The sequence below is a fragment of the Bos indicus x Bos taurus genome, chromosome 3 (assembly GCF_003369695.1).
Source record: "Bos indicus x Bos taurus breed Angus x Brahman F1 hybrid chromosome 3, Bos_hybrid_MaternalHap_v2.0, whole genome shotgun sequence".
NCBI lineage: Eukaryota > Metazoa > Chordata > Mammalia > Artiodactyla > Bovidae > Bos > Bos indicus x Bos taurus.
Window position 1 is genome coordinate 87,311,340 of NC_040078.1, and position 6,253 is coordinate 87,317,592.

At 42.1% G+C, this 6,253-nt stretch overlaps 1 non-coding gene across 1 annotated transcript; it reads left to right on the plus strand.

Moving 5' to 3' along the window:
* The first annotated feature begins 4,737 nt into the window (after window positions 1–4,737).
* On the plus strand, window positions 4,738–4,810 carry TRNAG-CCC. Its single transcript has one exon. It is a non-coding gene; the product is annotated as a tRNA-Gly (tRNA).
* The last annotated feature ends 1,443 nt before the right edge of the window (window positions 4,811–6,253 follow it).

Here is a 6,253-nt window from a genome sequence, read left to right on the forward strand (position 1 = left end):
TGCAGTGATTTTGGAGCCCCCAAAAATAAAGTCTGACACTGTTTCCCCATCTATTTCCCATGAAGTGACACTGTTTCCCCATCTATTTCCCATGAAGTGATGGGACCAGATGCCATGATCTTCGTTTTCTGAATGTTGAGCTTTAAGCCAACTTTTTCACTCTCCACTTTCACTTTCATCAAGAGGCTTTTGAGTTCCTCTTCACTTTCTGTCATAAGGGTGGTGTCATCTGCATATCTGAGGTTATTGATATTTCTCCTGACAATCTTGATTCCAGCTTGTGCTTCTTCCAGCCTGGCATTTCTCATGATGTACTCTGCATATAAGTTAAATAAGCAGGGTGACAATATACAGCCTTGACGTACTCCTTTTCCTATTTGGAACCAGTCTGTTGTTCCATGTCCAGTTCTAACTGTTGCTTCCTGACCTGCATACAGATTTCTCAAGAGGCAGGTCAGGTGGTCTGGTATTCCCATCTCTTGAAGAATTTCCCACAGTTTATTGTGATCCACACAATCTTTACTAATGCAATAAGACAAGAATAAGAAATTTTAAAGTACACAGTTTGGGAAAGAAGACATAAAATTGTTTGCAGATGACATGGTCATCTAAGTAAAAAATTCAGAATAACTAACAAAAAAGAAAAAGAAAAAAGACTCCTGGAACTATTAAGCAATCATAAAAAAAAGTTGCAGATAAAAAGTTAATGTATAAAAGTCAGTTCTTTTCCTATATACCAAAAATGAATAAGTGGAATTTGAAATTAAAAACACTAGTACTCAAGAAAATGAGATACTTAGGTATAAATCTTACAAAATATGTAAAAGATCTAAATGAGGACTACAAAACTTTGATAAATGAAATCAAAGAAGAACTAAAGAAATGGAGAGATACTCCATGTTTATGGAGTGGAAGGCAAAATGTAGTCAAGATGTCAATTCTTCCCAATTAGAGCTACAGGTTCAGTGCACATCCAATCACAATCCCAGAAAGTTATTTCATAGATACCAATAAATTGATTCTTAAGTTTATATGGAAGGGCATAAGACCCAGAGGAGCCAACACAGTACTGAAGGAGAACAAAATTGAAGGACTGACCCTCCCCAGCTTCAAAACTTACTATAATACTACAGTCATCAAGACAGTGCGGTATTGGTAAAAGAACTGCAAATTGATCAATGGAACAAAACAGAGATCCCGGAAACATATCCCCATAAATACTATCAACTGATCTGTGACAAAGAAGCCAAGGGAATACAATGGAACAAAGACAGTCTTTTCAACCAATGATGCTGGGACAACCGGCCATTCAACGATATGCAAAAAAAAAAGAAAAGAAGAATCTTTACACAAACTCCTTCACAAAAATTAACTCAAAGTAGATCACAGACCTAATTGTAAAATGCAAAATGATAAAACTCTTAGAAAATATGTAGGAGAAAACCTAGATAATTGTGAATATGGTCATGCCTTTTTAGATACAGGACCAAAAACAAAATCCTTGAAAGAAATAATGGATAAGCTGAATTTCATGAAAAGTAAAAACTTCTGCTCTGTGAAAGATAATGTTAAAAGCATGAGCCACAGACTAGGAGAAAGTATTTGTAAAAGACACATCTGCTGCTGCTGCTGCTAAGTCGCCTCAGTCGTGTCCGGCTCTGTGCGATCCCATAGATGGCAGCCCACCAGGCTCCCCCATCCCTGGGATTCTCCAGGCAAGAACACTGGAGTGGGTTGCCATTTCCTTCTCCAATGCATGAAAGTGAAAAGTGAAAGTGAAGTCACTCAGTCGTGTCCGACTCTTAGCGACCCCATGGACTGCAGTCCACCAGGCTTCTCCGTCCATGGGATTTTCCAGGCAAGAGTACTGGAGTGGGGTGCCATTGCCTTCCATCTAGTAATAGACTATTATACAAAATATATGAAGAACACTTACAACTCAACAATAAGAAAACAAGCCCAATTTTAAGAGAGAGGTCATCAAAGAAAATGCTGTGCTGTGCTTACTTGCTCAGTTGTGTCCGACTCTTTGTGACCCTATGGACTGTAGCTTCCCAGTCCATGGAGATTCTCCAGGCAAGAATACTGGAGTGGGTTGCCATGCCCTCCTCAAAGGGATCTTCCCAACCAAGGAATCAAACCCAGGTCTCCCACATTATAGGCAGATTCTTTACCGTCTGAGCCACCAGGGAAGCCCATAAATACTGAAGTGGGTAGTCCTTCTCCACAGGATCCTTCTCCAAAGGATCTTCCCGACCCAGGAATCAAACTGGGGTCTCCTGTGTTGCAGGCAGATTCTTTACCAGCTGAACTGCCAGGGAAGCCCATATACATATGGCAAATAAGTATTGGAGTGGCCAAAAAGTTCATCCGGGTTTTTGTAACAACTTATGGAAAAGTTCAAATGAACTTTTTGGCCCACCCAATATGTGAATCGATGCTGCACATCATATGTCATCAGGGAAATGCAAATTAAAATAATGACATGCCACACTGCACACCTATTAGAATGGGTGTGCTATCAAGAATGCTGACAATACTAAATGCTAGTGAGGATGTGGAGCAACAGGAATTCTCATTCATTGCTGGTGGGAATACAAAATGGTACAGTCACTTTGGAAGATAGTTGGATAGTTTCTTATAAAAACAAAACATACTGTTACTGAATGGTCCAGCGATCACACTCCTTGGTATTTAACCAAAGGAGCTGACAACTTATGTTCACACAAAAACCTGCACGTGGATGGATACTCATAGCAGCTTTACTCATAACTGCAAAAAAATCTGGAGGCAACTGAGATGTCTTCAGTAGGTGAGTGGATACATACACTGTGGTACATCCAGACAATGGAATATTACTCAGTGCTAAAAAGAAATGAGCTATCAAGCCATGCAAAGACATGAATGAAACTTAAATGCGTATTACTAAGTGAAAGAAATCAATCTGAAAAGGCTACACACTATGATTACAACTCTATGATATTCTACAAAAGGTAAAACTACGGAGACTAGTAAAAGATTACTAGTTGCAGGAGTAGGCAAGGGTGAGGAGGAAGAGGAGATGGAATAGACAGAGCACGGAGGATTTTTAGGGTCCTGAAAATACTCTGTATGAAATTATAATGAAAGACATAATCATTATACATTTGCCCAAACCCATAAAAGGTACAACACCAGGAGTGAACTCTAAGGTAAATTATGGACTTTGGGTGATAATGATGAGTCCATGTAGGTTTGTCCTTGGTAAAAATGTACCATTCTGATGAGTGATGTTGGCAGGGGGCTGTGCATGTGTCGGGGCAGGGCTATTATTAGCAACCTCTGTATCTTCCTGTCAATTTTGTTGTAAATCTAAAACTGCTCTTAAAAAAATATCCTAACTCCACTACTGACTAGATCTCTTAGCCTTAATTCCTTATATCGACCTTTGGATAAAAATTCCTACTACATAATATGATTATAAGGTTTAACCAAGATAATATTCACAAAGCATCCAGGATACAACAAGTATTTTATAAATGATAGACTTATTTTGCACAGAAAAAATATATATATATTCTATATAGTCATATATATATATATCATCCTGATTAGTACTCAGATCAATGATGAAAACCACATTATTAGACAGATAGCCTCAATCAAGTACCCTTTTTATTTTACTTACAAATGACTGCTTCACACATACACATATACAAATGTAGTAGCCAATTGAAATTGTTAGTTACCTTATTAGTTAAATGGAGTTGCCAGTGCTTAAAACTTCCTATTGAGACTGGGCCTAGGTCTTCTGGTCCCCGGATCATGTTCAGCCCTCCCAGTGCCTCACTGTAGAGTCTAAAGAACATCTTGCAGTCAGTAGAGAGGATACTTCTGTGTTTTCCTCTTCAAGCTCCAACCTCTTCGACTGGAAGCAGCAAACCTTTCCAAGACACATGACAGTTACTCACTTAGGAGTGAGCCACAGGTCTTTCCTGGCTGGCTTTGCCAACTCCTCTTTTTAATTGTTTCTGGGGGAGGGAAAAACTTCATGTTAATGGAATTCCAAAAAAGAATGTTATGGTGACAAAGCAGGGAGAAAGCTCAGACAATGGGAGGAAATGGTGAAAGATTCCCTTTCATCTTCTAACGGCCATTTGGGGCTGCACATGCCCTGCCCTGGGAATAGACTCCCAGGGCAAAGGTTCACCGCGATGAGCAGCCCACATTTTGTGAGTGCATAGTTACTCTTCCTTCCGTTTGTTAAAAATATTTTTCTAACCAGGTCTCCGGAATCGAATATAAACACTGCAAGAATGGTTTCATTCTTTCCAAAACAGCATTTCCCTCTCAGCATCTATCTAACGCCGCTGTTGAGAATTTGAGTATCTAGATAAATGGACCCAGGCCTTTGAGATCTTGGGAGAAAGAGGTGTGACATAACAGAACACATAAGCTCTGTTCTGGTTCTGTTTCATTTCCCAAGCAACCCGGTGAAAAGCAAGCCCGAGGGGAATCTAGGGCAGGGCTCTGCTTTGCTCTTCATCAGTCGTGGAGTCTCAGCCATGCGAAGAAAATGGGGTGGTGTGAAGGAAGCAGATTTGAACTGAAAAGCCCTGCTTTTGCAGCCTGTCTCCCGCATTTATTAGCAAGTGAGTCAACCCATATGACTCTCAGTTTCTTCAGCCAGGCAATGGGGACAATTACCTCCATCTCTCAGAGCTGGCAAGAAGATCCAAAAATACTGTGCCTGGGACTTCCCTGGTGGTCCAGTGGCTAAGATTCTGCACTCCCAATGCAGGGGACCCAGGTTCAATCCCTGGTCAAGGAGCTAGATACCACAGCCACAACAAAAGATCCCATGTGCCACAACTAAGATGGGCTGCAGCCAAATAAATAAATAAATAAATAATTTTTTTAAGTCCCTTTATCCTGTACATTAAAAAAACCACTTTGCCTCCTGGTTTGGCCTCTCGGGGCTGGTTTCTTTGATGGGGTGCAGGGCTGGAGCTGGTTGACACGTGTGGTGGCCCCCCCCGCACCCCATACCCGCAGCTGCTTCTAACAAGAAACAGTGAGCTCCTTGAAGCTGTTAGCTACCGACTTGAAGTCACCCCAAGTTGAATCTTCGAGACCCACAACTTTCTCAAAGGCTGGGGTATAACATCTCCAATGGAAAGCTTCCCCAAATCAAGGGGTCCACCACTCTCTTGTTTTAATTTATTTTTTGGTCTAGGAATAAAGAACCACCACAAGTATAGTAACACAGATGTTGTTGGGAGTGATTGCTGAGAAGAATGAGGAGGAAGAGAACCAGTGTGACACAGTTGCTGGGGAGACCAGACTGGCTAGAAGAGCTGGCTGAGCCAAGGTGAGCTAAATCATTTCAGTTGTGACCAACTCTTTGCAAACCTATGGACTGTAGGCCACCAGGCTCCTCTCTCCATGGGATTCTTCAGGCAAGAATACTGGAGCAGGTTGCCATGCCCTGCTCCAGGGGATCTTCCTGACCCAGGGATCAAACCCGCATCTCCCACAGATCCTGCATTGCAGGTGGATTCTTTACTGCTGAGCCATCAGGTTGAGCCAATAGAAGCCCTTTAAAACCTGGCTCAGGCATCTCCTCCTCCAGGAAGGCTTCCCTGACTACATCCAGCCTGAGATGGGTACCCTCCAGGCACCAATCCCCTGTGCTCACTTCAATCACAACACTGACACAGGGGCACTGTATGTTTCCAATTGTTCTCTTTCTGAGCAAGTGATGGGAAATTACTAATCTTGTGAGCCCAACAGTGGGCATAGTGCTTGTCGCACAGTACTTTTACCCAAAATGTTAAATGCTCTGGAATGAATTGGTGTCTACTTGATTAAGTGAGCCTGAACTCACCTCTCCTAATAGCAGTACCAAGGAGGTACCATCCCTCACTGGGACACAGTCACAAGTAATGCTGAAAATCAGATGGGTGGTAACTACATGGAGCCATGGAAATCATCCCATTCATGGTTCATGGCAGGAAGGACCCAGTCAGTGGAGGATGAGTAGGGAAAGCAGGACCAGCCCCTTCCCTCTCTCTGCCCACACCAAGGAAAAGAGAATGGGCAGCAGGGTTCCAGCTCATGAGGCTTGAGTTCGAGTCTAACTTTTGCCCCAGGAAGACCTGAGGTGTCAAGCAGGGAAAGTAAGGCAGATGCCCAGGAATTTAGACTAGACAGCTTGATGTGAGGAAGAAAAATTATAGTTTAGAGGTTGTGAGAGTGCCAGGATGGATCTAGC